Consider the following 8,965-nt stretch of genomic DNA (forward strand, 5'->3'; position numbering starts at 1 on the left):
AGTGGTGTAAGTCAGACAGAATACAGAGGAGGAGGAGGAGCAAAAGGAAGAGGAGCATGCTGCCAAAAATAAGTTCCCTCTGACACAGAAGGTCTGTCCTCTACCGTTGGGATCTGAGTTCCTTTCTAACACTGTGCGTGGCACGGGCAAAGTTCATCCACCACCACCACCCCCTTTCAGAGAGTCCTGCTTGACCTTGAAGCTGCTGTGGAACACGTAGATTATCTAGTCACAGAAGGACTGGTTCTTTCAAACAACATTTATCTTGAAAAACCAACAGGCAGTGAGGGAGGCAATTAAATAAGCTCTTCTCCATCCTCTTGTTGGGAAGGTGTACATTGTTAGAATATTAGTGAGCGGATATTTAATGATACGGAGAACTCGTGAGAGTCATACGAAGTAACTTACACAATATTTTCGTTCATTTTCCGTTTTCCGGCATTTTCCAAATTTGATAGGATGCCCAAGGCGGGGGGGACGTTGTAACATTTCCCCACCGGTCTGACTTGGGGCCTGCCCCTGCCCCTGTCAGTCACTCGCCGTGGGCATCGTGACCCATGCACAGTGTGGAGCTCCCCAGGCGGGTGGCCCACAAGGTAGGCCCGCAGGAGCAGGATGGGCACCTGTGCTGCAGCATCAGCAGTGACATCCTCTGGGGGCTTGGACATGGGGTGGTGAGAGCCAGGGCAGGGGAGAGGGGGAGAGAGCACCATCCCCCTTCTCGGCTCCTCTCCCATGTGTCACGGCCTTAACACTCCCTGGGCCAAGCGGAAGGAAAGACAGGACAGATGACAGAGAAAAAGGCAATGCTGAATTACGGTTTCCTGAGACACAAGAGACAGAGTGGCCCTTTCTGCACAGGTTTGTCTTTAAGTGTTGCACTTTCAGACCAGCAGCTTGCATTCAATCGAATTTGTTCCCCTTGTTAGAATAGGTGTGAACAACCATGGAAACGCTCCAAAACGGGGCAGAACAGAAGGTATCTTTGGGTGGCAGATATTCTCCGAGGGACCAAACGCTAGCCTGACATCAGTGCAATACAGTGAAGGGTGTGTGTATGTAGAAGTCCCTGTGTGTGAATCCATCGGAAGGAGCTTAAGTAAATTGACCCGGAGTCGCTATGATGACGGTTGTTTCGAACGGATCTACCCAAGGTTTCCACATGCATTCATCCATTCGATCCTCACTCACTTGTTTTTTCGCCAAATAAATAACCTGGCTCAAATCCAGGTGCAGCCTCCCAACCTACATGCCCTTAAGCAAGGCACAGAACTTTCCCAAAACTCTGCTTCTCTATTGGGCTGGTGGCCAGGGACTTGCTGCAGGGACACGCAGGGACACACAGGGTCCAGCTCACAGCTGCTACGCACAATGGGCAGCTGCTCTTAATACTGCTGTTGTTCACTCAGGACCAGGAACTCCCCCAATTTCCTGGCTGCTCACGGCCCCTGGGAGACCCTGACACCATCCAGGTGTGTGTCTGCTGACATGCACTGTGCGTGAATCCATGTCTTTCAGATGCAGGAGCCCCCACCTACATGTATGAGTTTCAGTATCGCCCAAGCTTCTCATCGGACAAGAAACCCAAGACGGTGATCGGGGACCACGGGGATGAGATCTTCTCCGTCTTTGGTTTTCCACTGTTAAAAGGTGATGGCCCTTTGGTGACCACAACCTTGGAGTTAGGAGATCTGGGTTCAAGTCTTGGTCTCGTGGCCTTGGGCAAGTTCCTCCTTCTTTCCAGGTCTTAGTTTCCTGAATCCATCTTAAAGGCATTGAACGACAAAGGCGCCCAACCTTTCTCTTGGTCTCATGTGCGTGATGGAGGAGGTGTATCCTTGTGCCCTCCCTCATTCATGGCCACTCCAAGAATCCAGCCTCAATAAGATAGGTAGGGGGCCACCTGCAGGGGGCGCTCAAGGGCTAGAAAGGCAGGACTCACTGCCCACTCACAAGAGCAAATCGGAATGTGAGTGAGAATAAGGTTAGAACTGCAGTTAACCCGGAATCAGGGCTAATGCGGGCCTGTGTATCCAATCATCCATCTAAAAATCACATCTTTTAAAATTAATAAATATTTAGCACTGTAATATTTTAAAGAATTCCCTTAACAAATGTTCTCAATGCCTTGACTCAGTAGTTACAGACAACTTGTGTGTGACACACCACTGGGATGTTCATGACACCCAGTGGCTCTGGGCATGTCCTGGTTGGGTGACCCTTTGGGGACCTTGCAGCTTGATTATTATTATTATTATTTTTGTCTTTTTTCTCTTTTTGTCATTCCTAGGGCCGCTCTCGCGACATGTGGAGGTTCCCAGGTAGGGGTCTAATCGGAGCTGTAGCTGCCGGCCTGCACCAGAGAGAGCCACAGCAACGTGGGATCCGAGCCGCATCTGCAACCTACACCACAGCTCACAGCAACACCGGGTCCCCAACCCACTCAGCAAGGCCAGGGATCGAACCCACAACCTCATGGTTCCTAGTCGGATTCGTTAACCACTGCACCACAACGGGAACTCCTTGATTATTTTCCAGATTCTATGAAAGTGTGTATGGATGAAGGAACTTGAAAAATGACTGAGGAGAGCATCTTGTTAGGTGGGGCTATGATAATGAAAATCCTGGGGTGTGGCCCTGTGACCTCAGGGGGAGGGCCGCACAGTGGGCACAAAAGACCAAGGCAGCCAGTTGCTGGCCTGAGCCCTGCCTTGGTCGGTAACTGTCGAGCTGAAAGTGCATGTGAAGGTCTTCTTATCAGGCAGGTTTTGACTCAGTAGGTCTGGGGTAAGGGCTCAGTTTCTGAACGTCTAACCCGCTCTCAAGTGCTGTGACGGCCCGCGAACCACACTTTGAGTAGCGAGGGCTGCGTCTCCTCCCCACAGGCGATGCCCCAGAAGAGGAGGTCAGTCTCAGCAAGATGGTGATGAAATTCTGGGCCAACTTTGCTCGCAGTGGGTGAGCCGGGGGCAAAAATGGGGCGGAGTTGGGAAGGGGCAGGGAAGAGCACGGTCGCGCGGAGGAACGTTCACCGTGTGATGGGCAAACTCCGGGCCCTGTGACCTCTGACACGAGAGCTCCCTCAAAGGACAGGCTGCCCAGGAGGTGGGGCGCCTTCTGTCTCTGCGGGCACTAGAGACTCTTGGCAGAGGCTGAAGCCACGGGGTCCCTGACAACCTCAGAGGGTTGCTGGGATGACACAGTCGCTTTGGGCAATTTCTGTTTGATTCTGCTCTCAGGAACCCCAATGGGGAGGGGCTGCCCCATTGGCCGATGTACGACCAGGAAGAAGGGTACCTTCAGATCGGCGTCAACACCCAGGCAGCCAAGAGGCTGAAAGGTGAAGAAGTGGCCTTCTGGAACGATCTCCTGTCCAAGGAGGCAGCAAAGAAGCCACCCAAGATAAAGCATGCTGAGCTGTGAAGGGGAGGCTCGGCTGACCTTGAGGGCTTGTGGGACCGCAGGCAGGAGCAGTCTACCGAAGGCGTTGATGGGCCAGGAGGTATCTTCTTGTGGAGGCTGGGGAATTAGCGGGTGGGAGTGGCGGAGATCAGGGAGGGGGAATTTCTGTAGCTGCGGCCTCAATTTTAGAAATAAATGTTCTTTTGGAGACCAAGTCGGTGTCTCAGACTCGGGCTGGAATTAAGTCATTCTCTCTAGGGGGAGGGAAGGATGAAGACTGAGGGCACCATTGACAGCAAGGCGACTCTGGACAGGCAGAGTCCAGCAGGCTGTCCCCTGGGAGCTGCCAAGCGGGGCTCTGTGTCTGCTCCATGGCCCTGGACCCTCAACAAGTCCAACAAGAGGGTGTGGGTGCTCAGAGTGCAGTGTCCCTCTCCTCCCGGGCAGCTTCCTGGAGAGACGGAGGTGGCACCGACTGAGGATGTCCCTGGAGCGGGAAAGAAGGGGCCTCGCCCCGGCGACACTGTGCTCAGTGCTGTGGCCCTTACTGACCCTTCCACAGGCCTAGAATTCTTTCTCCTTCAACCTACGCATTATCCTTCCAGGCCCTCCTCCGAGGCCTTGTACTCCAACAGCTCATCTGCACCCTTTCTGCAGCCTAGTCGACATCAGGTCCAGGCACTTGGACCCACCTTGGAGTGAGTCCCTAAGTGTCACTAGCAACTGCCTCTTTCAGAATGCATGGGGCGACTTGCGGCTTCTCCTGGGATTACTGAAAGCTCTGCGCGTGTTACTCCCACCCTTTCTGCAAGAAAAACCTGGATTATTCCCACTACCATGGCTTTTTCTCAATCATTCAAAGAAGGTGCAAGGCCAACACTTTCCCTGAAATCTCAGGGAAGACAGGCCCTTGGGAGGAGAGCGGGGGTGTGAACACTGGCTTCAGGCAGGAGATGGAATCACCCTGCGTGTGAGTAGGATTTCTTTGAAAATCGGAATCTCTGTGAGCAAGGCACACAGGGCCTGCCTAAGGTGGAGGCTGGACCAGGACCAGAGAAACCACCCCTGGATTCCAACACCGAGGACTGAGCATCAGAAACCCCCGCACTGGGGGAGGGAGAACGTGTGGACAGAGACCCTCCCTGAGGCACAGGTGCACAGGGCGGGCCTAAAGCTGAGAGTGAAACAGGGATTCTGAGCAAAGCTTTCAGCAAGCCCTAGTCCCCACAGCACAAGGTAATACTGAAGGATCTGAAGCAAGGGCTGAAGCCATGATAACCACAGCAGCAACAAAATTCAAGCTTTGCTTATCCCTCACACAATTAACTAAAACCCCCCAACACACACACACACAGACACAGACACAGACACATACTATCAGTCTAAGCAGAATGAAAGGCAGGCCCCTTTCCTGTCTCACTTGCCATTTACATCAGCTTCTACTCTCGTACCCATGATGCTGAGGGCGACCCTGTAGCCCTCGTCCAACATCACAAACATTCAAAAATGCAGGAAACCAAAAAAACCCTACGAAGAGACAACACAATCAACTGAACCAGTTTCAAAAATAGCCCAGGTGTGAGAACTCACAGACGAGGAATCGAAACACCTATGGGGAAAACTTTCGTGAACCCTTGGTTTAATTTCTGCACAAAGAGAGAGAAAAACTATAAGAAAGATGCAAATGGAAATGTTTGAAATTAAAAAAAAATATTATCAGAGAGGCAAAATAACTTCAAAGGGTCTAATCTCCAAAATATGCAAACAATACACACAACTCAACCACAAAATAACAAACAACCCAATCGGAAAGTGGGCACAAGACACAAACGGACACTTCTCCAAAGAAGACATAGGATAGCCAATAGGCATATGAGGAGATGCTCAATACCGCTGATTATTAGAGAGAAATGCAAATCAAAACTATTTTGAGGTCCCACCTCACCTTGGTCAGTATGGCTATCGCTCTTACGCCTATAAATAGCAAATGCTGGAGATGGTGTGGAGAAAAGGGAACCCTCCTACACTGTTGGTGGGAATGTAATTTGGTACAACCACCATGGAAAATGGTATGAAGGTTCCTCGGAAAACTAAATACAGAACCACCATAGGATCCTGCAGTCCCACTCCTGGGTACACATCCGGAGAAAACTTGCACTCAAAAGGACAGAAGCGCCCCTATGTTCATAGCAGCACTCTTCACAATAGCCAAAACAATCCATAGAACGCATTAGGAAGGGAGTTCCCGTCGTGGCTCAGTGGTTAACGAATCCGACTAGGAACCATGAGGTTGCGGGTTCCAGCCCTGGCCTTGCGCAGTGGGTGAAGGATCCGGCGTTGCCACGAGCTGTGGTGTAGGTGGCAGACGCGGCTCGGCTCCCGCGTTACTGCGGCTCTGGTGTAGGCCGGCGGCTACTGCTCCGATTCGACCCCTAGCCTGGGACCCTCCATATGCCGCAGAAGCGGCCCTAGAAATGGCAAAAAGACAAAACGACAAACAAACCAACAAACAAAAAGAACGGATTAGGAAGATCTGGTACATACATACAGTGGAATACTCCTCAGCCATAAAAAGGATGAATTCATGCCTTTTGCAGCAACATCGATGCAACTAGAGATTATCATACCAAGTGAAGTAAGTCAGAAAGAGGTCAAATACCACATGGTATTACTTACATGTGGAATCTAAACTATGTCACAAATGAACCTATCTACAAAATCAGAAACATAATCACAGACACAGAGGACAGACTGATGGTTGCCAAAGGCGGATGGACTGGGAGTTTGGGGTTAGTCGACGCGAACTATTACATTTATCCATTTAGAATGGATAAGCAACGAGGTCCTACTGCAGAGCACAGGGAACTATATCCAATCTCTTGGGATAGAACATGGAAGACAGTGTGAGAAAAAGAATGCATATATGCACACACACACACACACACACACACACACACACGCACACGCACACACACACACACACGACTGGGTCACTGTGCTGTAGGGCAGAGATGGACACACACTGTAAACCAACTATAAGCTAAAAAAAGAATAAATGCGTAGTAGCCTTTCAGAAAATACCAAGTGATGACAACAACACGGAGCTGCTGGAAATCTCTTTACTCTGCTGGTAGGAGGGAACATTTGTACAACTGCTTTGGGAGCCTTTTGGAGTGTTTACTGAAGTGATGTATGCTGGCACACGTGATCCGTGAAAGCCAATCTTAGTAAATATCCACGAGAAGTGACGCATGTGATCAGCAAAGCTCTAGAACATTCATGGCCACACTACTCATAATAACCTGAAACTGGAAACCACCCAAATGCCCGACAACCATAGAACGAACGCATTACGGCCAGGAGGGTGCAGCAAGATGAACAAACCACAGGCACACACGGCAGGGATGAGCATCGTTAACACGACGCTGAGAGAAAAAAGCCAAGTGCAAGAGGACACAGCGCTGTCGCTATGAAGTACAACAGCCAGAAAACTCAAAGATGCTGCAGAAGTTCAGAGAGTACTTACCACAGTGGGTGGGTGGGCAGGACAGGGTTGGGGCTGAGCTCCGCTAGTTTCTTGGATGCTGATCACCTTCTGCGTCCTGATCTGGATACGGAGTACACAGGTGGGGTCAGTTAGTGAATATGCATCAATACACACACACACACACACACACACACACACACACACACACACACTCACTACATATATATGTATACTTCCTTTGCACTATATTCACTTAACTCAAAAACTGGAGTATTTGAATATTCATCAAGACACTTCACATGTACTTTATACATGTATATATACGTTTACGTATTTGGATATCATATTCACTTTAAAAACTCAAAAGTTTCTACCAGGTCTTACGCACTTATTACCTATTAGAGAAGACAGAGTTTTACAGGAGAATGTTACTGAGGAGTATAATAAATTACAGAAATAGAATAGAAAGTAAATAGTCAAACGCAAAGTTATTTAATCAGGACTCTACTGCATGCGCTAGAGAAATCCTACTTAAGTTTACCTAAAGCAGCGATTGAATACATGGGCTCCTGTACATGAAAAGTCCAGGAGGCAAATATGCCTCAAGGGTAACTACATAAAGGTTCCCAGATAGACAGATAATAGGTAGGTATATAGGTAGACAGATAGATTAGATAGATGGAAAGACAGACGGACAGGCAGACAGACAGACAGACAGACAGACAGATAGATGCATATATAGATAGTAGGTGATAGACAACAGATGAATGGACGGATTGAAGGGTGGATGGGTGAATAAATTCACCTTTTACCAATCATCCCCCTGTTAGACAGAGTGAGAGAGAGAGATGTGTTTCCTACAGGTCAAGGTATAAAAGCTGTTCCCTAAGCCTCCAAGTTGGGCTCCAGCAACCCTGACAGTACCAGCCATGCTGCCCGGCGGCAGGGCCCCTCCCACCCCATCCTTAACATTCATGGCCCGGCTTTGCTGCCTTCATCCTGCTCTCCTACCCTTAGCTCCCGTTGGAACTCTAACCCACCCAGGGAGCACCGTAATTACTCTGCCCCAGAATTCCCTTGTATTTGAACACAGTCAAGTGACAAGGCAGGTTTTTCTCTCTCCGCTTACGAATCCCTAGCAGAGCACAAGGGCCACGACGGGCTGGGTCTGGCTCAGCTGTGGGGAGGGAGGTGCATCTTGTCCACCTGTCACCTGGGGCAGCGCCAGGCAGGCCAGCTTCCCAGGGGCAGAGCCTGAGCCCCCCCTGCCCCACCTTGTCCCAGCTCTGCCAGGAGGGGAAGCCTGTGACTTGCAGCCGAGGCCAGAGGCTGAGAGGCAAGGAGAACTGGACTTCCGGGGTCAGGCAGAAAGGTCCAGAGTCCCAAGGGCCACTGAGGGAAGAGCAGAAAGAACAGGGACCCACAGGGGAAGGAACTACTCTCTGTCCCGCTGAGGTGGGCTCCTAGGGACCTGATGGGAAAGTGGGAAAAACAGGAAAGAAAAAACCTGCTGGCCCCAAATTCTGTTCTGCCGGTGAGTTTAGTCATTTCAGTCAGATTTTTGGAGTAATGGATTGTATGGTTCCCTTTCCAAATGATACAGGGAAAGGGACAATGATTACTGGTGTTGGTTTGTAATTCAACGCTTTTGATCGCTTTTCTTTTCTTTCTAAGTTCTGCAGTGTCACATCGCTAACACCTCTGAGGACTCAGAGAGAGGCACTGGCCCCTCTTTTACAATGCTGCCTTCTGCTGGATGCAAGGAAACTCACAGGCAGCTACTGATTTGGTGTAGTGTTTTGCTTGGGTTTATCTAGTGATTCAAGTTCAAGTCTGCAGAACACTGTAAACCAGCTATAATGGAAAAAATAAAAATCATTAAAAAAAACCTTTGAGCCTGTGTGTGTGTGTGTGTTTTCAGATTTTCTGAAAAAAAGGAAATTGCTTGTGTACAATAGAAAATAATGTTTTTTTTTTTTTTTTTACAATGCTGGAAAAGAGGGATGATTGTGAAGTATAGGTACATGTGCTGACGACTATGAGGTGACGACTCTGTAGAGAAGTACACTTGCAGAA

General features: G+C 49.5%; 1 pseudogene across 1 annotated transcript in view; it reads left to right on the forward strand.

Annotated features, from left to right (window-relative positions):
• Positions 1-3,628, forward strand: part of LOC110255234 — a 30,019-nt pseudogene extending 26,391 nt beyond the window's left edge. Inside the window, exons 12-14 of the transcript XR_002341147.1 lie at positions 1,519-1,650; positions 2,886-2,958; positions 3,240-3,628. The product of XR_002341147.1 is annotated as a liver carboxylesterase-like (transcript). The remainder of the gene's footprint in view (positions 1-1,518; positions 1,651-2,885; positions 2,959-3,239) is intronic.
• Positions 3,629-8,965: the final 5,337 nt, after the last annotated feature.

This window comes from Sus scrofa, unplaced genomic scaffold (assembly GCF_000003025.6).
Source record: "Sus scrofa isolate TJ Tabasco breed Duroc unplaced genomic scaffold, Sscrofa11.1 Contig2031, whole genome shotgun sequence".
Taxonomy (NCBI): Eukaryota; Metazoa; Chordata; class Mammalia; order Artiodactyla; family Suidae; genus Sus; species Sus scrofa.